This window comes from Poecilia mexicana, unplaced genomic scaffold (genome assembly GCF_051168715.1).
Source record: "Poecilia mexicana isolate PSO_F unplaced genomic scaffold, ASM5116871v1 scaffold_7, whole genome shotgun sequence".
Lineage (NCBI taxonomy): Eukaryota > Metazoa > Chordata > Actinopteri > Cyprinodontiformes > Poeciliidae > Poecilia > Poecilia mexicana.
In genome coordinates, this window is record NW_028263376.1 from 1,444,334 (window position 1) to 1,467,275 (window position 22,942).

The following is a 22,942-nucleotide window of genomic DNA, read 5'->3' on the forward strand; positions in this document are numbered from 1 at the left end:
TTGAATTTGATTTTAACATTTTAAAAGTCTGGATAAGTAAAATCCTTCCTTGTTCCCTTCCATTCTTTCTTCTTTATGACCTTTATTACTTGACCTTCAGTCTTTTGTTTCGTTTCATCCTTGTTTTCTTTTTACTAGTGTTTTTTCCTCCTTCCCTCCTGCTCACCATAGAAATATTTGACATACAGTTGTACTGAAAACAAACTCTAAAAATAAGAGTTTAAAAGGTTTACAGATGAAAATGTGTAGGAAGTCTATGATGGAAGATTGTAAATGGGGAAAATAAATGAACTTGTGTAACTTGAGATGCTCTTAAAGAAAACATGATGAAGCCATCTGCATCCAAAGCATAAAGAATGTACAGAAAGGTTGATTATAAATGATTGAGTGAGTTGAGAAAAGCCTGGAGGTCAATCAGCTGGCTGTGAATAAAGGAAAAGCTGAAGAGTCAAGGTCAGTCGTACAATCTGCACCAGAGAATCTGAATGATGAGGAGAAAATGAATGGCATGTTTTGTTCGAAACAAAAAAGTTTGCAAACTGATGATGACTTCTGATTTTTAAAATTATTTTGCACACAAACTCTTGCTGTTCTCATCTTTAAAAATAATGTCAAGAAAATACGACTCCACAGAAAGTTTGAGAAATAGGTTGTTCTAAAAAAACTGTCCAAAACCTTTGAAAGTTTTGTTCATGAATTTTAAATGTATCCAGGATGATTACTACTTTCATCTTCCACATTTTGGGCAAGCATTTATATTTTCTTCCAGACTTTACTGGCAGCAGTAATGGCCTAAATAAGAAGCTTTGTACAAATCTACTGGAAAGATGCATAATTATGGATCTATTTTCTTTTAAGCAAGATTAGCTTTACAGAATCTGAGTTTTCCTCAGTCCTCAGTCTGCTGAACTCACCTGCAGCTTGGTGTTTTCTGGGTGTGTACAGGTAGATCTGCAGAACCAACTGGGTTCTGCTGAGGCTCAGATGGGACACTGTGAGGAGTCAGAGGGCAACAGCCAGGTTGTCATGGAAACAGCAGAAGGCCCAGATGGAGGGTTCGTTAGCAGCAGCATTGTTTCAGTCTGCTGGGTGGATGTAGGGGCTGCACCGACTAGTCAATTCTTTACTCTGCAATTACTTTTTACGGAGCCAGTCGACTAGTCGCAATCACGTGACAAAACAGATTTTTTCAAGAAAATGAAAGAAAGTGAAGTAGGTGAGTTTGTCAGACAGCTCAACTTGTATAGAAATGTAAATAATTTACCAAAGAGAAACTGAAAACTGTGCCCGAAAACAGAAGAGGAGGAAGTGGGCGGGTCCAGCTGAAGGCTAGGAAGCCACCTGTTTCCAATCAGATCTGCTCTGGTCTGTTTGAATTGTTCCACATACTGAACATAATCAGTATTAATACTAATCAGAAAGTAATCAATGGTTTCTGCATTGTTCCTTTGAGCTACCGTACCTCGTGTTACTACGTGGTTGTCTTAGCAATGACTGGGCAACTCTACAGTTCCCTCTGCCATGGCAACGGTTGCTTCAATATTTCAAACAACAAACTGTCACAAAGTAAAATGGTACCACTGTCCAGATGTGGAACAAGAAGTAGTGTTCAGCTAACTGGCTTGAAACGAAATTAAACTTCACATCATATCACCTTGGACTTGATCATTGCCCCTTCCTCACATCTTTATGCTGCTTACAGCAAAGGAATGTAGTTTCTATGATAAACTCATGTTCAGCTCCACCTGCTGGTTGCTAATTGCTGCTGCCACTAGTCTGAGGAGCTGTGTGGGTTTCTCAAACATTAATCAATCAAAGCAACACTCTGGTATGTTTTTGATCAGGGAATGACATAGCGTAATTTAAAACTCAAAAAAGACAATTTTCCATCATTCTTCCTCTTTTAAAATAAAAAATATATATATCTGAACAGATTAAAAAACCTGACAGACTCTGATTACACAAAGTGTCAGCTGACATGAGAAGTGAGTGATGAATGTTAGGTCGGTCTGACTCTGCTCCTGCTAACATTTATGTTTTATTAAATATTCAGTAAGGTTGTAAGTTAATGCTCAACCAGGCAGCACATACACCTGTAGTCGGACACACTTACATTGCAGCTGAACTCCTCATAATACCTGCTGCGGTGTATAAAAATGAAAATACTGAATGCATAATGGGCAACAAGACCCCTGGGTCTTTCAATGTGTTTCTGCATTAGATTCCTCCACTCAGGCCGTTGCTATTTTCATATATTTGCTACACAGATGGCAATAAATTCAAGCTGGAGAAACACCTTTCTAGCACTTACCATATGAATAAGCTCTGCATTTAGCATAAGCGATTCACGTTAATGCACTCTGGTACTCCAATAAATGGAAAAAGAGAATCTGATGCAAACTAAATTTCAAAGCTTCTTGTCCAATATGTTCTGGTTTGCTTTTCAATGACAAACTCCTCAAACGTTTTGGTGGTCGAGCCGGAGCCGTTCTGCCCTCACTAGTTTTTAAACCTTAAATGGCTTTTTCAGGTTTTATCATCTTAAATTGAGCATAAATGAGAAAGCCGACAGAGTACTTTAGTGGAGTTGGAGGTTGACATTTTTTAGCATTTTGCATGTTACTCACACATTTGTGTACAAGCATTTAAAAGGCGTACGATTCAGAAGACCCAACAATGATGAAGTTTATTTTACCAGAGATTAGGATTATCATGAAATCTCGCAATATTCTATTATAGAAGGCCAAGTACGCCTTCTATAAGAAACAAAAAACAAATTGAGGGTGTTGAGTGGAGGATATTGCACAGCGGGGTTCATCCCCAGCCCAGAATGCCTTGCTCAGGCATGAAATCTCTCTCACAAAGTCCATTTAATATGAGACCAGGATATGATAGATTCATCACCCAGTTTATGTTTCGGACTCTTTTTTTGAAGAACAGAAGAAAGTAGCTTCAGAGTCCATTTGTGTCAGAGATGATTAGTAAAGAACGTTTGTCAGGGTGTGGACAAACACCCTGACAACCTTTTCATACCTTTTATACATTGTTCTGTTAATTTTATTTTCAATAGTCTGGATTACATTCGATCATTGATCATTTTACATCTAAAATTCATTGACTGCTCAATTCAGATTCATTTCAGTTTAAATTAATTTTATCAAGGACAGTGCATTAAATATTGTTCTGTAGATTTTCTAGCCAAAAAACAAAGTAAAGGTGATTCAGTCACCCACCTGACTGCAGTCCAGTTTATGTAGAAGAATGGACCAAAATCACATCCATACATGAGAAGTATTAAAGCTGTCACTATAAAAAAGGCTTAAACCATTTCAGAAATGTGTTCATTTCCATTTGTGTGTCTTACACATAAAGTATGAACTAGGAATGCACTGATTTATAGACCAGCTGATTTATCGGTGCTGATTTCCCTAATTTTGGTTAAATCAGTGATCGACCTATTTTTACATGTGAAGCCAATCTTAACCACCTATTTTATCTTCCTCGGCAAAGGTATTTAAATCAACTGTTATCTTCTTCTGCTCAGCTGTGAGAGAGATTTTACTAACAGACCGGCCCACCAGGTCAGGTCTGTATGTTTGGAGTTAACAATAGTCATCTCACTGTTGGCAACTCATCAACTTTCTTGCTACATTTAGCAACATTTTAGACAAAAAAATTGGTATTGGTCAGTATTGGAATCGGCAGGTCAGGATTTTTAATAGATCGGTAATCGTGATTGGCCAGAAACCTGCAATTGGTGCACCCCTAGTATAATTTGACTTGCTTTCTACTTCCATGTGTCTCTGTATGTTAGATTTATTCATTTTTATTGACATTAAACCATATATGTTCTGACAACAATATCAATATGTTCAACATTCAGTTCCCCTTCATTTAAGGACCAGAGGAACCTTGGCTGGACTATTTGGCACTGATTGCAGATTCTCACTAAACAGTTCACAATGTTCACAAAAATAAATATCTCGCTACACTTCGAGTACATGCTCAACGATACAGTTCTTTTCACCAACTTTCTGCTATTTGCTTTGCAAAACTGAACAACATAAGGTGAAAAAAATCCTGTTATATCCCCCAAAATCTTGAATGCCTGACAAATAATCTTCACAGTTTTGGAACTTGGAACGAGCGTTTTGAAGAGAGATTGAAGGCAGCTTGAGATAGTAGCACTCCATATGAAAAGACATCAAAACCCTGGCAAGGATGAACAAGCTGCAACGTTTTCCTGAGCCAAGGACGCCGTCTATAAGAAACAAAAAGCAAATTGAGGGTGTTGAGAGGAGGATATTGCACAGCGGGGTTCATCCCCAGCCCAGAATGCTTTGCTTAGGTCTTTCATGTTGCCGCTTGTTCTCAGTCTGCCGTGAAATGAAGACAGTATGACACGGGAAGCACATATCCTCCCACGTTTTTTTGCGAGAGGTCACTCGCGATCAGATTAACTCCAAATTTATCTCAAGCCGAAGTAATTCCAGAGGCTGCAGTTGCTCCAATTGGACGGCAGCATATGTCGCTAAAGCTGAGGATGGTTAAAGCTCCCTCCAGGGGAACGGATCACGCCGCCGAGTGGATGGTGACTCAGACATGAATACCTCCGTACATTTCCTCTTCCCACTCTGTTCCCAAAGGTAGAAAGGGAAGATGACTGGTGAACAAGCGTGAAGAACAAGTGGGAGACTGTAGAGACAAAACTGAGAAATTTATCTGGGTTTCCATATGTGCTTAAACACAGGAACATCCTAAACGGCTGAACAAAAAAAAAAGCCTCTAATAGACGGAGTGTGTTCATGCGTTAGTAGACTGTATCGTTGGCTGTTGATGTTTTCTGGAGCAGCACATTTAAACTGGTTGGTGTTAACGACGAGGTAGATGAAAAACCAGCTGTGTTTTGCTGTCATGCTGGTTGTATTTGGCATTTTCATTTTTATTCTGACGCTCTTAGTAACGTAGTAAATTTTTGAAACAGAAGGTTATTTTGGAAGCGTTTTGTCTCCGTTTCCCTCACACCTTGCCTGTTCGATGGGAGATTTGTGACACTGCCAGAGGAGACGCACACATCACAAACCTGAACCCTTTAACTAGCAATACAACCCAGCAGGTTGCTCACATGTGACTGCACACACACGCGTGCACACGCATACACACACACACACTTAGAGCTGTTGACCACGCAGGCCAACATCACCACGTTTTGGAGGGTTACTCTTAGTGAATTGCCCCAAACTTCTCAGCTTAAGTGTAACCCCATCGGAGCTACTGCAGTTTCATCATCTGAACTTTGCCAGGTCCCGCCGCCTCACTTCCATAGGCGCTTTGTTTAAATAGTAAAATTGTGTTTGATGAATAGAGCCTTGCGGTAAAGGTCACGCACAGTGGCTCGGTTAATTTTGTCCAGCTCTTGGTTTTTTTAAGCTTTTATTCCAGTGTAGAAGATTGTGTTTCAGCTTATTGGCAAGACAGATTTAGCTGAGGGTGACGACAGCAGATGTGGGGACAGATTGTGATGGATGTGAGAAGTGGTCAAAGCCCAACAACCAACCAAAACTGGATCTCTTTGAATCGCTGAGAGGGAAGACTTCTCCAACACTCCGTCAAAATCCAGTCAAACGTTTATGAACTTACCATAGATAAGAATATTACTTCATATTCCTTTGACTTTATCTAAAACAATGCTTACATGCAGAACCTTGCAAACGTTCTTCATCTATGAATATCATCCATTTTGTGTTTTCAGGGTGTCATTATTACACTCAAAAACAACTTCTGCTAGTTACTGTGTGTCACTAGTTTTGTTTATTTTCTCTAAACGTTGCAGGGATAAAATCATAAAACTGGCTCAAATACAAATACATGTGTTCAAGTCCAATGATTTTTTGTTAATGTCCCAATTTGTGGAGAATTTACACTCTACAGCAATAAAAACATCTGGTATAATTATTCATATTTGAAAACTCTCTAGTGAGAAAAAGTTAACTTTAATTAGTTGGTCAGTTTGTCCAAATTGTTCAGCTTCTCTTCCAACTCAAAACCTGGAGACAGATGTTCCAACAGGACGATGATCCAACACACTGCTATGGAAAAAATTGAATAGAGTTTCAGTTTCCTTCTCAAAAATTAATAGATGATTTATTTGCTTTTCTATTTTTTACCATGTCAGGATTCAAACTGATCTTATATTGTTTTAATCTGTTTTAATCAGTTTTATAATGTTTTAATGGAGTAGGCCTGTCACAATTAAAACTTTTACTGGACCATAAATTATTCCAGTGATTATTGCGATGAATGATAATGTTGTTTTGAGAGTATTATATTGATATTTCCATATCAATATAATATAAAACTGAATGCATGTTCAGTTTTCCTTTAATTTTGTGAAAAATACTTAACACTGAAACTGGAAGTTTTCAATATCCAAATACAAATGAAATAAACAAACAAAACAAAAAAAAACACACAACCGAAACTGTAAATAGAATGGATTATGAAATCAGTGTCAACAAAATTGCCCTTCAAAAAATATTAATTATTATTATTAGATTAATATAGATGAATATTATTATTAATCAGTAGAAATGATTGAGCTGATGTCAGTTTGTCATGTGATTGCTTATTGTGACAGTCAGGTTATATGGGAGTAAAGATGTTGGAGCTGAAACCTGCAGACATTTAAGTTGAGGAACCTGCAGTTGACCATTGCCTCAGCGGTTGCCTTTTTTCTGTTGCTGTTGTTAGCTTCCTGTTGTGAGACTGAGCATGTGCAGTGAAGGCGGCGCTGCAACAGGAAAGGAAACAATGGCAGCAGTTTTACATGAGCACAGCTGTCTGGTGTCATCGTTACTTTTCTCTCTGCTGCTGCTGTTACTTCAAACCCACTGACTTAGAAAATAAAATACTTTGCCTGCTATTAATTATGTTGGCTGCCAACTGAAGTTGTATTGCTTTGTATCAGTGCACATGCACACATGCACTGTACCTTTCAAGAGCTTTTCTAAATCAACTTTTCACTATTAAACAACCTGGTGGGAGGTAGTCGGACGAGTTCAGTATAAATATTCATATCTTACAGAAAAGTCACTTGCTAGTTAGTTTTATCTTATTGCTATCGCACTAAGATGTTTGCAGTAGAAACTAGACAAAATACTTGGCCAGATTTAGTGCTTTAGCACTATAAAATAAATTATACCTCCAAATATCCCATCCAGGAGCAATGGATGATGTTGGAGGACGTTTTGTAACAATGAGGAAAATTTCAAATCAGAGACATATTGTCCTGCAAGGACAAATGTTAGTGACTATCAGGGCTAAACAGAGCAAACACTATAAAAACCTGACCTCACTTTTTATTTGGGACATTTCAGAGGAAATCAGCCATTTTATATGCAGAGAACTACAACTATTTTTTTCCCCAGATGGAGAACAATTTCTTCACATCCAACAACCAGGTTTAACTTCAGAGTCCAAGCTGACAAGATGTCTGAGTCTTCATGCAGTCACTGTGCTGATAACAAAATGAAGAACAGCAGCTTTTATTTATCATCCTGGTTTCTAATTCATTTTTGTAGTTAATATTTTTGAGCACACAGTATCAAAAAGGTAAGAACATTTGTCACATTAAGTAATCTAAGTAACCTGAAAAATGAATTAGCTCTCTTTAGAATTGACTAATCATCTTAACAATGTAAAAACATTAAAGCTCTCTCACTTTATATTTATTCACTCTGTTTGCAGTGTATATCTGCCTGGACCCATCAGTGAATTGTGCTTCATGTTTTAATGAAGCCGAGTTTCTCCTGCTCAGCCTGTCATGCATGCATGAACAATACAGTGATTGATATCACGTCCATATCTAGTGCGCTAAGAGTTTCTGATGCTGAAGACACCGAGACATTTCTTCACTCCAGTTTGTAAGAACAAGAATAAAACTCATCATGGCCATGAAATGTCATATCTAAGACATAACTCGTTCAAAATCACAGGGCCTCTCTGCTACCATAGTCAACCATCTTGTACATTACTGCTTCAAAGTTTGAATTGAAATGTTCACTATTTGTAACGACAAAGAAACAGAAACATTCTGAAAGTTTTGTTAACTGTGTTGTTAGTGAATTTGGTTTGAAGTCATTCCATCTCTACAGGTTTGATCTCTTTCTTAATCAACAGATTTTGACCCAATGAGTCATAAATACATATTTCCATTGATGTACCCAGTATGTATTTAATAGTTAGAGTTTTGCTTTATTCATTATTTTAATTTAAAGTTACCACAAAAAGAGAAAGCAATAGGCTATATAATAAACCAGTTTTTCTTTTCTGAATCTGACTTTGTGTTTTTGTTTTTAGGCCTTTCCAGAAATATTCTGTGCAGTGACTCAAATTGCCTCTTCCTTCCAGGATTGTTTCTCCCTCCCCAGCCGTCTATCTCCTGTAACACACGACTCTCACTATAGTAAGAAACAAAACAACTCTGCTATCTCTGTGAGGGAAATATGCAGCATATTAAGAGCAAAATGTGGTGTAATTTGATAAGCGCATCCAGCGGCGTGCCAAGTTGCATTCGGAGACGTCGGGGAATGCAGGCAAGCAACGATGTGAGTTTCTGCTTTGTAGTAACAATTGACCGGTTGCCCGGGGCAACCAAACTGCACCACTGTCAGCCATCCTGTTTGGCTTGGTGTTGGTATTCTGTTGTTTTGTTGCTGGAGAATGCATCACATGCCTTTTGTCTGCTAGAGGATCTGGATGAACGAGGAGAAATGTTCCTGAAATGTTCCTGAACTACCTGATGTGTATTTACATGTAGAGACACTAAAAACTGTGAAACATTTGGTTTGAAAAAACAATGAAAAAGGTCACATTTTGACAGAAAATAATATTTAGGTAGCACGATAGCTGAATATGTTTTTAATCTTTGGCTAGCTAACGGCCCTGAAGTTGGTTTATAATTTCTGACTTCCTGTTTGTAATCCAAACCTGAATTACTGCTCACAGTATTTTACACTGCTTTAAAGCTTTAAAACTCAAGTTTTTGATTCAACTGAACACAAAAAAGAACAGTCTCAATAACGTAGAGCGGCCTGTGAACTTGATTCACAGTTCAAAGGCCGCTCTACAGTAAAAAAACATTTGTCACTGTTTTCATAGAGTTTAGACTGCATTGAATTATCTGGTGTTCTTAATCTAAAACACTTTGATCAGAACATAACATTAAAATACAGCTGGAAACTGAAACCTTCAGTTGTGGAAACACAAAAAAGTGTGACTTTATTGTCTTTTTTTTTTTCTTTTTGCATCTTGACAACCATAGAGAAATGAAGTCATGAAGTAAACAAAACCAAGAAAATTTCTCCTTGAAGCAAAAATTCACTCCTATGACAACTTGCTCATACATTTATAAAGAAGCTCGTTATGACTCTGTTTCTTCAAGACGATTTCTAAAAATCCCATGAGGTATAGCTCTCTTTCTTAAAAGAGAAGATGTTTTGGTTTAATAAGATTTATATCTGGTTACAATGAATTTTTTAATCTCATCCTGCATTTCGATACAAGAAGTTTTTCTCATTTAAATGAGATCAAGTTCTGTCAGGGAAACTTCCATAAACATAAACTTCTTAGGATCCAGTTTGAAATCAGAACTTGTACACATGGACACATTTTCTGTTTATGTGAAGGAACTTGTGACGTCGGCACATAGACTTTTTGACAAGTTGTCCCATGTTCCACTCAGCCAAAGGTTCCAAGGGTTTCACTAAACTGAACAGTTTGGCCTGCAGTTCATTTGGTATCAGCACTAACAGCAGGCTCCTGCAGCTTGCAGTGTAACGCTGCTCCTGGGCTCTGACTGCAGCAGCGCAGTGGCAGCATGCAGCATGCAGCAGCGCAGCTACATACTGTAAGTGTTTGTGCAGGTGTGTGTTTCCTCCCAGCTGCAGCGGTGGGGGTGTCAAACGCTCCAAATGGAGGAAACGAAGACAAATGAACAGACATGAGCTGAAGACTCCTCCAGTCAGCTCCATATCACCCCTCCCTCCTTCCTCTGCTGGATATTTTACCATCTATTTCCCACTTTTTGCTCTTGCTGAGAAAATATTACAAAGCCACGCAGAAAGACTCCAGGCGCAGTAATGAAAAGTGCAAAAGCGTGGCTCTTTTTGTGCTACTTTCACGTCACTGGCAATTAATTCCCCAGCGGAGCTGCTGCGTTCCTGTGGCGGGATAATACTAACGCTGAAGCCAGCAGCACATGAACACTCACTATAAATCTGAATATACATAATACACTTTTTTCTCTCCCTCTATACCTTAGATTTTAAGCACTCAGTGAGTGTGTGTCTGTACATACGCTGTGTTACAGCATAGAGCCCTGAGGCACCTCAAAGAGAGACTCCAGCTTGATGGATAGGCAGCCTGCGCCACGCTTTGATTTACTGAAAATAACAATCAGATGCTACATGTAGCTTTCAGTCTATTAGCATACGGAGGATAAAAGTGTTAGCATGATGTGAGATACAGATGGACTAATGATGGCTCCAGTTCCCTCTTTAGTTTCTCCTCGGACCGCTGAGCAGCTCAGCCAGGAAGGAAAGGAAGGAAGGAAAGTCCATGGGAAAGTCACTTTTTATCATTTTTATGCTCCGCCCCCCAGACTTTTTAAATCCTCCCTCTGATTGGCTGCGATGGGCGCCAATATAAAGAGAGGGAGGGAGAAAGAAATGAAATGATTTGATCTGCAGGTTCTGGGTTATTGATCAACAGAAGGGAGGAGGGTAGTAGAGTGATGAAGTCTCTGTCTGGGAGGGAGAGCAGAGACTTGGTTACCCCCTCTACCCCAAAACAGCCTCGGGTGTTCACAAAGTAGGGCAGTGTTTCATCATCTCTTCATAATGACTAGTCTCTGCTTTCAGTGTTTCCCACAGGAGCTTTTCATCTGGGAACATTAATCTGAGTTTAATGTTCAGATAAAGCTTTTTTATCCTCTGGTTCTGAGGGAGACGTCAGTATGAACCTTCCAGATCTTCCATATTCTGTTTATAGTTTTTCCACACGGCGTCGCTAACGGGAATGCTCCAGTCCCAACTTTTAAAATAACTCTGCTCAAGTTTTCTCTTGAAGTTTGATTTCCTCCTCCAACAAATCTGACTTTGTTCTATCCAGCATGGTAGAGTCCACGGCCGTCTCTCTGATGAGGCAGAGCGACGAGGAGCATATGGAGCGGTGGCCTTCCTTTATCCACTGCTACCAGCTCAGCACTCAGCTGCCTCTCTTCCTGCTTCCCAAACTGCTGCCAGGTTGTCTCTGAGTCTCATCCTGCTGCCATCTGCTACCGACTTGGGCTCCCTCCACTAATTCTGGGGGGAGGAAAAAATGCAGCGCCCTCTCCTCTCTGCAGCCGGAGCCAACAGAAAGGCCCAGTTTCCTCTCTGCGTTCACTTTAAAGAAAACTGCTGGTGGCTGGAGCTTCTCTACGGAAAACTGCAGGAGGAAACAGAGTTCATGAAGAACTGGGGCCAGGAACATCAGGAACATGTCCGTCTGTCCTTCCATCCATCCCTCCCTCCTTGACAATAAATCCAAAGTGTCTGTTCATGTTTCTGCTTTAAGGCTAAAAAGGAACTGCGCACTCAGGATATTTTAAGGGATTGTGAAAATCAAAGTCATTTTCTCTTTGCTCTAGAGCCGAAGTCCAATCAACTGCATGAAGCATCGACCCAAAACCCAAAAGCTCCATATCTCACTGCTACATGGACATCGCAGTATCTTAATGCAATAAAATAGCTTTGCTTTTTTTTTTTTTTTGTATTTCGTCTGTTAAATGTGGTTGTCCTAAATAAGTTAGTGCTTCAGAATGGTTCACTTCTGTTTATTTAAAATGAAAACATAATTTCCTACTTATTAGTAGTGTGGGTGTTGGGGAAATGTAGAGAATCAGGCGGTAATCAGGCATGCAGTGAGCTTCAGAAACACGTCTGCATCGTTCTCCCTGTGGATAGATGAGGGAAAAACACGATTGTCTCTCTGTGGCTGAAATCAGCTATTTAAGGGACGTCTGTGGATTGGTACCAGATCATAAAGATTTATGTCCCACAATAAATCATGGCAAGTTAACATACATGCTGGGTACAGGAGCAACAATAAACTCACTGTTTCAGCGATAAAAATATATGCAAATAACAGTATTTCTTTGATGTGGAATGAAGAAACAGTTCCTTTGAACGATCAACTTTTCAAGGCGTTCAACCGCAACCTGTAAAGTGTTTTATTATTATATAAAAACCAACACAGTGTTTAACATAGATGTATTTCAGTCAGCTGCCTCCACCTGAATGGTCTGAGACGGCATGATGGAGGAGCACTGCCATGATGAAGGTGGCATGTTGGAGACAGCAGGAGATTCTTAAAGAGACAGAGTCCCAATTTTAAAAATCCAAAGACGAATTGTTTTTTTTATATAAACATCATTTTATATTAGCCATCAGTTAATATAAAATGCTGTAACTTGATTGTGCTATAAATTAGCATTATGACATAATTATCTATCTATCAACACTAACCTTCTTCCCAGCTCCTTGCACTGGATTTATTTATTGGTATCAGAATAAATGGGGAATTAACAGAAATGCACATTGCACTGTCAGATTGTTGTTTAAAATCTATTTTAAATTATTATATATATTTTTTTACTTCCTCTCCACATTTCTGCTTCACTTCATTGGTAAAATCTGGAGCAGCTTCAGGGTGTGAAAACTTCTGTGAGATATCTTATTGTTCATCATGTTTCATACAAAAATCAGTGACTATTTTTAAGATACTGTAACTTGCTGCAGAAAACACCAGGCTGCATGTTGTGGTCTGGTATTGATTTTCACTTCAACTTTAATTTCCTAATGTTTGATTAAAATATTGTCTTATTGATTAAAACATGCAGAGCAAACTTACTCAGTCTTCCTTAGCAGACATGAGCTGCTGCTTCAGCTGCAACGCTGAAAGCTGAACGCATGATGATAACGTCTGCAAAGTTCTGCTTTTTATTTTTGTTTTTGTTCACTTAGAAAACAAATAAATCCCAGCTCTGCTGCTCATTTGCAACTGTTATGAAGTGTTTGATGTGAGGAGTATTAAGAAAATAAATTTAAGATAAGCTAGTTTTAAAACTTAACATGTCTTGATTCAAATACTCTAACTGTGGTTTTAAAATCAGTAACGTATTCTGGCTTTTTGACCTTTATGTTACCTGTAGTTCCAGCAGATGATTTGGTAGGATCGTTTGAATTGCCTTTTGTCTGTCTGGGAAAACAATACAGTAGAAGTTGTAGCTTTTCACACTCATCTGTGAAAAGCCGTAAACACAGCAGGAGTTTCTGGCTTTAGAGAAGGTCAGAGATAGCTCCTGGTTGGATGAGCAAAGGTACGCCTTATTTGAATAAATTAAAGATAAGAATACGCCTTCACTATAAAACTTTCTACACAGAACACATTAGATTTGCTCTTGCAACTCTCCAAAGACGTCTTTGGACGTCTTTGCTTTTCTTTCTTTCTTTCCTTCTTCTTTCCATTTATGTCAGGTAAATGAATGTATGTCTCTGTTGTTCTGCAGTTTCTGTTGTAAGTTTATGCATTGTCTTATATTGGATTAAACTCTTTAATTCTGTGGCGTCAACACGCATTGTTGTTGTTTTCCTTGTGGCTACACGCGGCCCGCCGAGAGGACCTGGGATCCAAGAGGAAGAGAGAGCCAGACTTTTTCCAAAATTAATTAATTCAGAGAAACTCTTCCTTAATAGGAGGCAGAGCCGTCCGTTTGTCTATCTGTGTGATTACATGAAGGGAAGGCAGCTCACCCAGCAGAAACCACACATCGCCCTCAGTCTGGTTTCTAGGGAAGATTTCAGGTTTTAGGAAAACGTATCCTCTAAATTGTTTAATTTAACATTTGGGAAAAGGTACTAGTCTCCTGGTCCGGCACAACATTTAGATCCTGAGGTGGGTTTAGCTGGGTTTTCTCCATGGTTTTAATTTTTATGCATTTATCTTTTCTTCCTGTAGTGGAAACGTGTTTTGCTCAGAGGTAGCAGAGAAAATTCATGCGAAGTTCTCTGATGTGGATACAGTTACAGACAGCAGAGCTTTGCCTTCGCTGCTGCCCCTTTCAATGTGAGTAGGGTTGCAAAGCTGATGAAATATCTGATGATGGGAATGAGAGATGGAGAAAAAGAGTTGGGCATAAAGAAGAGCTGATGCTGGTATGCTGTTTTTGCAGACACATCCCTCCTCAAAGCCTCTCCTAATTAACAAGCACACACTCAAAAAAATGAACTTAGGGGGTTATTACATTAATAAAAGAATATCATGTACTTTTAACACAATAATTTCATGTTTTAAACAAAAACGTGATAAAATCATGTTGAACAAACAAGAAATTCATCAACTTAACGTTTATGAAATTGAATCATGTTGAGATAACACGATTCATTATAGTCAGACTGATCTTGTGCTGGAGGCGACGAGCGAGATCACGGCAGATCCCGCGAGATCATGGGAAATCACACGAGGCCCCGCGAGATGATTGTTTTTCGTGCCAGGAAAACGCCAGCTGCAGTTTAGAGAATACTAAATTTTCCTGGCAGGATTGTGCACATATCAGTGTTACTATGTTTGGTTACGTTTCTATGTAATTAATGTACTTTTCTTCTTTTCTATTCACTTTTCTTATTGTGTACTATATTACTTTTTATATTTGTATCATGTTCGAAATAAAAAAAAAATTCAAATTTCTCATGTCAGTGGCTAACATGTGTTAACATCACATGAAGTGATGGTTAGCTGGTAATTAATCAGCGTTTTTCTAACATTTGCACCATTTCCTGCTTGCTCCATGCTTGTGTCAAAGCACAACTGAATTGAAGTGGTCATTGCATTTATAAAAAATAACATGTTTAACAGAATTATTTCATGTTTCAAAGGCAAATATGACAAAATCACGTCAAATAAACATAAAATTCAACAACCTAGCGTTGATAAAATGTATTCAAGTTGAGACAACGTGATTCAATTTAGTCAGACTAATCTCCCGCCGCAGACGGTCTAGCGAGACCCGGAGATCACGCGAGACACTAGCGAGATTACGGAAGATCACGCGAGATGCTAGCGAAATTATGGAAGATCACGCGAGATGCTAGCGAAATTACGGAAGATCACGCGAGTTCACGCGAGATCTTGTGTCTGGGAAAACTTCAAACGGTTCTTTCAAGAGAAGCGGGACGATTCCTGATTTGGATCTGCTTACTTTGAAAAAGGTAAGATTCAGTCTATTTTCATCCGTCTAAATCAAAAATAAAAATCGAAATAAAAAGATGCAAATTAAAATCATCAGACTTTTTAAAAGAACATTTTTTTCTATGTTTGGTCACGTTTCTATGCAATTGATGTACTCAAATCATGCTAACATCACATGAAGCAGTGTAAGGGACACAAAGCTGCTGTCAAGACAACAAACGGACCCCATAAATGTCACAGTTTTGCTCCTCCTCAGGTTGTTAAAACTCCATGGAAAAAAGTTGCACTGATGTAAATTCAGCATCTGGTGCCATACAAACTCTGAAGTCTGAGGTTTAGTGGATTTTAAACACTGGGGCCAAACATAAGTCTATTTAAATGTTTTTTTTATTTTTTATTATTATTTTATTTCAGTACTGTTATTATGTAAGTAAATGCAGAGTGGACATTGGATGCACACACACTTTTGTGGCTTTCTATCGTAATACAGATTCTTCATTTATTAATAATAAAAAGTATTAAATTTGAGTCAGGAACCTGCAGAAACCTTTGCTGTTAGAGCTTTAAATGTGATTGCAATGTCCACATAAATGTCCACCTGCTAACTATGGATTTCTAGTATTGTTTTCTGGCTGAAACACTCAGAGGATTGTCCATTATTCCTATTAGTCCATGAACAGGCTTTCTTTTTTTTAAATGCATATATTCCTCTGCTCTAAAGATGTATTTTGTTATTGTACTTGTTTTTCCCCAAATAATTGTAGTTCAAAAACAATTTTTAAGTTTATCAGTTTAATTTTGAAATGTTGAGGTTTTTGTTTTGATTTTTATGTTTTATATTTTTATTGCTTTCTACCATGTTCAAGTCACCACTGTTCTGCACATACATGCTTGTGGTTATATTCAGTTTCAGAACAGCTGAAACACTGGGTGCCTTTAAATCTCAACTTAAAACCCACCTGTTTAGAGTTGCTTAGCTAAATTAGGCTTAGTGCGGTTTTAATGTCTTCAATGTTTTTAATGTTTTTGGCTTTACTTTTTATCTGTTTCACTGTATATTAAATGTTGCATGACTCTGTGTTTCTGTTTTTAATTATGTAAAGCCCTTTGAAATGCCTTTCTGCTGAAATGTGCTGTACAAATAAAATTTGATTGATTGATTCATGATCCATTCAAGAGACTTGTACTAAAAGTTTGAATGTTCAGATACAACTCTGCTCAGGGTGAATTACATATTTTAATGTTTGAAAATCTGATCTCTTTCAGAACATCACCTGTCTGTTATCCACCTACATAAGCACTGGTGAAGGGGGTCATCGGTCATCAAGTTTTAGATTTCAGTGGCTAATGGTAAGTTTTGCCAGATCTAAAATGACTGAATCTAGTGTTAGAGCGATTAAGGGTTCAGCTAAACTTGTATTTGGCAAGTCAGTTTTATTTGTCTTTATTTGCGTGGGGATGTGGAACTGTAAGGAGTGTTGTCTCTCTCTGTCTAGTAGATATGAGCTGCTATCAGCCCTATGCTAGCTACAGATTAGTACAGAGCAAGGGGGAAGAAGGATGAGCAGCAACATGAGATTGTGATTGACAGCACTAAAACTCTCCTGCCACTGACTGGTTGTTTCTAGCACTGGGAGAAGGCAGAGGAAATAGATTTTTCACAGTATATCCCCCTGTACTGTACCCTTGTTTCAGACATAAATATTTCTTAGGTGACAGCTTCAGTTAGAAGCTTAAATAAAATGTTAAACTTAATTTTAGTCATGGCATAATGAAAGGAGAATAACAATTTTAAAGATCTTTCAAATAGGCTGCAAGCCACTGATCACTTTCGTTGTGACTTCCTTTGAATTTAGCTAAGTTTTCAAGTGTGTGACCCTATAGTATACTGCTGGATTTTTGCGGTTGTTCTCATTGTTTTCTGATCTGCATATTTATCTGACTAGATGAGGGTGCATCCTAAAAGGCCTGTGTGGGTACCTGGATGAAGATCCAGAGAAGCTGGAGAAAGAGTACATGGTATGTTAATTTATCTTTGTGTCCACAAAAGAGGTGATGATAGTTGGAGTTAATTGGACTTCCTGTGAATTACCAATAAATTTAAAATAAGAGAAGATCATTAAAACTCTTCTTTTTTTCACTTGGGTACATTCAATTTTAATTTGACTTTTGAGATGCTTTTAGATTTCTCCAACAGAAAAGGATAATCATTAGTAAGATTGATATAATTACAGTTATTGTTAAGTGGGTTTAAAATGAGGATTTTCAGGTGAGTTAAACTCCACAAAAAGATCTTTGGCCTGTTTTATTTAGCCTTTTTTTCTAACAGCATTGTTTCATACGCAGACAAAAATATTAAGTAACTTTACCTAAGATGTTAGTACAGATCTATTTGGAAATAACTACCACACATAGTCATGACATTTCCTCCATCCAGGAAACAAGACAGGTTCTTCATGGATAAGATGTTTGGTTTGTGTACAGAGTCAGGGCTTTGTTTGCACATAAGTAGGACTAGTTTGGAATGACAGTCTGTGTGGTGGATCCTCAGACTGTCATTTCAATTGAGGAGAACAGGCCATGGAATATGGGGCCTATTTGGGATTCATCCCTTCTCTTCATGTTTTTCCATATGAGACAATATACCGTATTTTACCACAAGGTGCACCGCATTATAAGACGATTTTTGTGAAAATGTAGAAAATATGGTACCTTTTCTAAATGGGAAATCTTACCACTGGACTCACAATTAACACAGACAGATCTTTGATGGACCTTAGCTGTTGTTGAGTCAGCCAAATAAGTGTAAAGATATTTTTTTATTTAATGAGATGTGAAATCTCTCCCCCCCAAAACCCCACCCTTGTTCCCATCATCAAGGTGCACAAATGGCCGAGACCGTCTGTGGAATCTGTTATCCGACCGGAGAGTGCAGAGCCTGGCGATGCCATTGAGGATGTTGGGATTCTCCTGGACGGGGTGGAAGTGATGAACAACTTGAGCAATGTGTCTTTAAATTTTTTTCCAAAGACCGCAGTCGAAAACTAAATTTTAACTGTTACAGTTCGCAAAGTTGAGCGAACTTACTGACACTTTTTATGTTGTTAAGAATTTGATCTATGCTAAACACAGCCCAGTTTTTTTCTGGAATAACAAAACTGACCTTTTGTTGTTTATTTCAACTTTCAACTCAGCTGTTTTTTGTGCTGTGTAAAAAGAAAATGGATAACAATTTTGAAAATACAGTTCATGTTGTACTTTTTCTAATTGTTGAGTGTTCTTTCTTCTTTTAGTCTGGTCTTAAAACACTTCATTTAATAGCACTTAAGAAAATGTCTTTGATTTAACATAATTCAATCATGGAAAGATTTTCCACACGATTAAATAGCTTTCTTTCAGCATGAAGCATGTTTGTTCAGCTAACTTAATTTTCATGAGTTGGATCAACTTAATTAAGTAGTGTGAAGGTATCAGTGTAAAATTAGTTGGTCTGGTTCTATTAAATTACATTGGGTCCAACTAAAGTAAATAAGTTGAATCAACCACAAAAATTAAGTTGAACCTACACATTTGGTTTAAATTGGAGTAACATAATTACATAGTGCTGAAATAAAGCAAAGTAATCAGGTGGAAAATCTTTCCATGATTTTTTTATGTTAATCCAAAGAGTTATTTCTTTCAGTGCAGGCATAAATTCACTGCACGTGTAAACGGGATCAAAAATGCCAGAATTTCATAAAACCGTTGTACGTTTCAGGGTGACGTTGAGGTCAAAGCAGAACAAAACCTGACATCATCTTTCCGTCCTAACCCAATGTCTGAATTTAGCTGAATTCTGCTGGCAGTCACACTGTTTTTTGTGTCTTCCCTCCATGCTGAATGTAATGTGTTCTCAGGAAGGCTTTCTGTCTGCCTGCTGCTGAGTCTAGAGAAGATGGGAGGTGACAGAATAGGGCTCTGTCACCAAGTCCCTCCATTATTGATACGTGGTGCAGAAGGAAGCTCAGAGAGTGACCTGGAATAGCAGGAATGTTTCTGGAAGACATTGACTTTGTCTCCATACCCCGTGGGATTCATTAGGGAGACAGAGGCAGAACAACTCACTGCATCAGGCCTGGAGTTTCCTGTGAACCTCTAATGAAGTTGCTGGCTCCAGGCTGCAGCATGTTGGCTATGATTTGGTGCTCTCCTCCATCTGGAGCATTGTTAGAACAACCCAGGATAATTATTATAGTGTTGGATGGAGAATAGTAAAATTGTTCTGGAGATATTTCAAAGGAGTGAGAAGTTCATCTTTCTGTTCATTGACCAAAACGTTTCAGCCCAGAAAGCGTCAATATTGGCTTTATCGCTCTCAGCTGCTTTTCATCTTTTACCCATTTATTTCATGCAAGTAACACATTAGTTTCTATTTCATATGCATATATGCATACATACATAAACTCTGCTCTTCCATTTTAGCACCTTGAAAAAAATGACTGCTGACTTTACCTCTGATTCAGTTTTATGCCCCACGTAATTTTTTTTCAAACAGTGGTGGAAAAAATAACTAAAGAAATTACTAATAATGGCCAATACTGATATATGATGATCTCTAGATCTGCACATCTGGCACCAACAACCACAAACAGTCACTTAATGACTGATCTTTCCCTTTCTGATACTTGATTTAAACCTCAGCAGGTTGTTCTCACATTGCATGTGAGCACTGAGTCGATCTTTCCATCCAGTTGGTTTATTTCTGTTTGTGTTAATAAGGACGTTAATTGGTTTAGCTAATACAGTATCTCGGTTGTTCAGTGAAACAAAATGGTTCCCATATCCAGGAGGTTTCATTGAATACTAATTTTCCTTTGGTGTCCAAGCAGCCAAGAAGTCATTGTACTGACCGGTCAGTCAGTCGCCATGGTAACAAACAACTGTAGCTGCAGTAGAGTCCACTACGTTCATCACTTTGATGTAGATCTATAAATCTTCTAAATTATTTTATTCAGAAACTGAGAATAAAAACAAACAGTTTTATTCATTCATTCATTCAATCAATCAATCAATGAAGTTTTATTTGTACAGGACATTTCAGCTAGAAGGCATTTCAAAGTGCTTCACATCATACAAACAATTCTTTACTACTGCAAGAAGCCAAAAATCAAAGCAAGCAGCCATTTTCAGAAATGGATGATAGATCTTTCATAAGCATGCATCATGCTGCACCATTTGCCAGATTTTAAAAAGTGATTGTGGAAATAAAGTGAAGGATATTGATAGCGTTTGGATGATAGTGAGGAGAGACTATCATTCAACGAATGGCTGTCATCATGAGTGTAACTGCTGTGGTCCTGTTGGTTCATTACACTTGCACATTGTAAGTGAACCATGTCCTCTCATTACCCAGGATTGAAGCTTCTATTGAGCCAAGTTGTAAATCTAAACAGTCTCCCTGACTGAAATTTACCGATAAATCCAGCAAGCCTAACCTCCACAGTAAGGCCAAATGGTGGGATTTCTGCTCCTCCATGCCACACAGCCCCAGGTTGGGCTTGAAAAACATTTCTGAAAGCTCTCTCAACAAGGTCCCAGTCTAATTGCTTTAGCAATTGTTGGCCTCTCGTATGGACAAAACAAGGTGAAGGAAAACAAAGTACTGCTGCAGGCTTTGAAATAACTTTTCTGGTCCAAGTAGGTGTGAATAATGCATTTGCTCTATCTATGGTGTGAATGCCAAAAAGTAAAACAGAACAAAGAGTGAAAGCAATGCATGAAATAGAGAAACAGTGAGAGACGGAGGCTGCATCCAGCTTTGCTGAGGTGAAACACAGCTGATGGAAAAGCAGTTTTGAAGCCAGGAAAATATTTGTTGCTCAATAGTAAACTCGGCTTTTTAACCACCCTTTCTTCTATAGTAAAAAACTGAACTATCTTTTCTGTCTGCTCTGGGAGTTAGCAGCAGAAGACACACTTTCTCTCCATTGTCTGTCTTAAAATATTTTTGATCATGCCAAACATCCTTACTTTTGTGAGAGGTAAGTGTCTAAGTTAAAAGTGTGGGTGTATTATATGTAAATGACTTTATTAGTATTTTTTGTTTCCTCATCTAACTAAGAGGTATTTGTTGTTTTGCGGCCGATGCTTTTATTTTGAAAGGGCTTTAAAGGGCAAGGTTGCTAAGTGACTGACACAACACTGCAGACAGTAACTGACAATTAACTGTTTGGACATCATGCAGAGAGAGAGAGCGCACGGGTCGTAGTGAAAAGGAGATAATTAAGGAGTAGTCAAATTAAGACAATCAATTAGTTAGCGCTTGGTTGATGAGGGAACAAGGTGAGTGTTTTGATGAGTGGATTGTATGTATTGGATGTGATGTTTATGTTTTGCCATTAGATGGTGTTAATATTTGGTTGAAACAGTTGAAATACATTTTATTTCATTTTATAATACAGGAATGTTAGAGTTAAATGAATACATGTATTGTAAACATAATTATAGCACATAAGATAAAGAATTCAAAGGTGAAAGGTTAGAACAACATTGAGTTACTAATGGTATTTTATTTGTATATTTTGTAGCTCTTACAGTGTGTTCATGTACAAAGGCTGTTGAATAAAGAAACGTGAACCATCAGTCTGAGACACCATCATTTCAACCGGGACGCTACATTATAATTAAACATCCTTATTTAACTAGGGAAAAAAGATGGTTTTACACTGTTAATTAAATGTAAAAATTGGACTGGATATGAATTTAAAGACCTATTTGATTTCAAATAATTGATTCATTTAGAGCAGGGGTGTCAAACTCAATTTCACCGAGGGCCACTTCAGCATACTGGCCACCTTCAACGGGCCACATTGACGGTACAAATCAGGAGTGCATCCCTGCTAAAACACCCCAGACAAAGGTTGACTTCCCTCATTCAGTTCTGTAGAGGCTTATAATGAGTCAATGGTCCAGGTGTGTTAGAGAAGGAACCATCTAAAGTTGCAGATGGTAGCTCTGGAAAACAGCCCTAGCATTAATATATAAAAATACAATGCTAAAAATAAATTAAACACCACCTCATATTGTTAAATAACTGATTTAATGTATTGACATTTTAAATATTACATTTGAGTTTCCATGGATGTAAAATTACTGCTTAGTTTAAAAATTACAATATTTAAATCAGTGTTTAAAGGTAAGCAAACAAATAATAAAAACAAGTCACATGGGCAGACATTATAGACTTTACACAAAGATTTAGTCTCAGAGGCAACTGAAATCAATTAATTAAAAAAAATCCTTTCTGACTATCATCTCATGGACTCTGAACTAAATGCGTCTTTCTAACCGGGACCTGACAGCATGTTGAAGAGTTCTGGACCGGACGGTTTGGAGCGTCTGGTTAGGAAGCGCATTACAAACCTTTGGTAGAAATGGCGCGTTAAATTCAAGTCTCCATTGCAGACCAGAGAAAGCTAAAGAGAATGCAACGTTGTGTTAATCCATTGGAAGAGCCGGAAGTTTATCTTGAGGAAATAAATGATGGTGCAAAAGTTAATTAGACTGTAGCATACGCAGTCCGCTGCTCAACCACTGCGGACGCGGCGGATTTATCTGCAGACCTCGAACCAGGAGGAAGTGCGTTCAGACCCCAGCGGGTGAAGTGACATTAATT

The 22,942-nt window shown here is 38.1% G+C and overlaps 1 protein-coding gene and 1 long non-coding RNA gene across 3 annotated transcripts in view; both read left to right on the top strand.

Annotated features, from left to right (window-relative positions):
* The window catches only part of agrn (agrin), a 552,174-nt gene that overhangs the window by 278,661 nt on the left and 250,571 nt on the right, over window positions 1–22,942 (top strand). The window lies entirely within an intron of this gene.
* On the top strand, window positions 17,248–20,289 carry LOC148158220 (uncharacterized). Its single transcript, XR_015763686.1, has 2 exons — window positions 17,248–17,307; window positions 18,169–20,289. It is a non-coding gene; the product is annotated as an uncharacterized LOC148158220 (long non-coding RNA).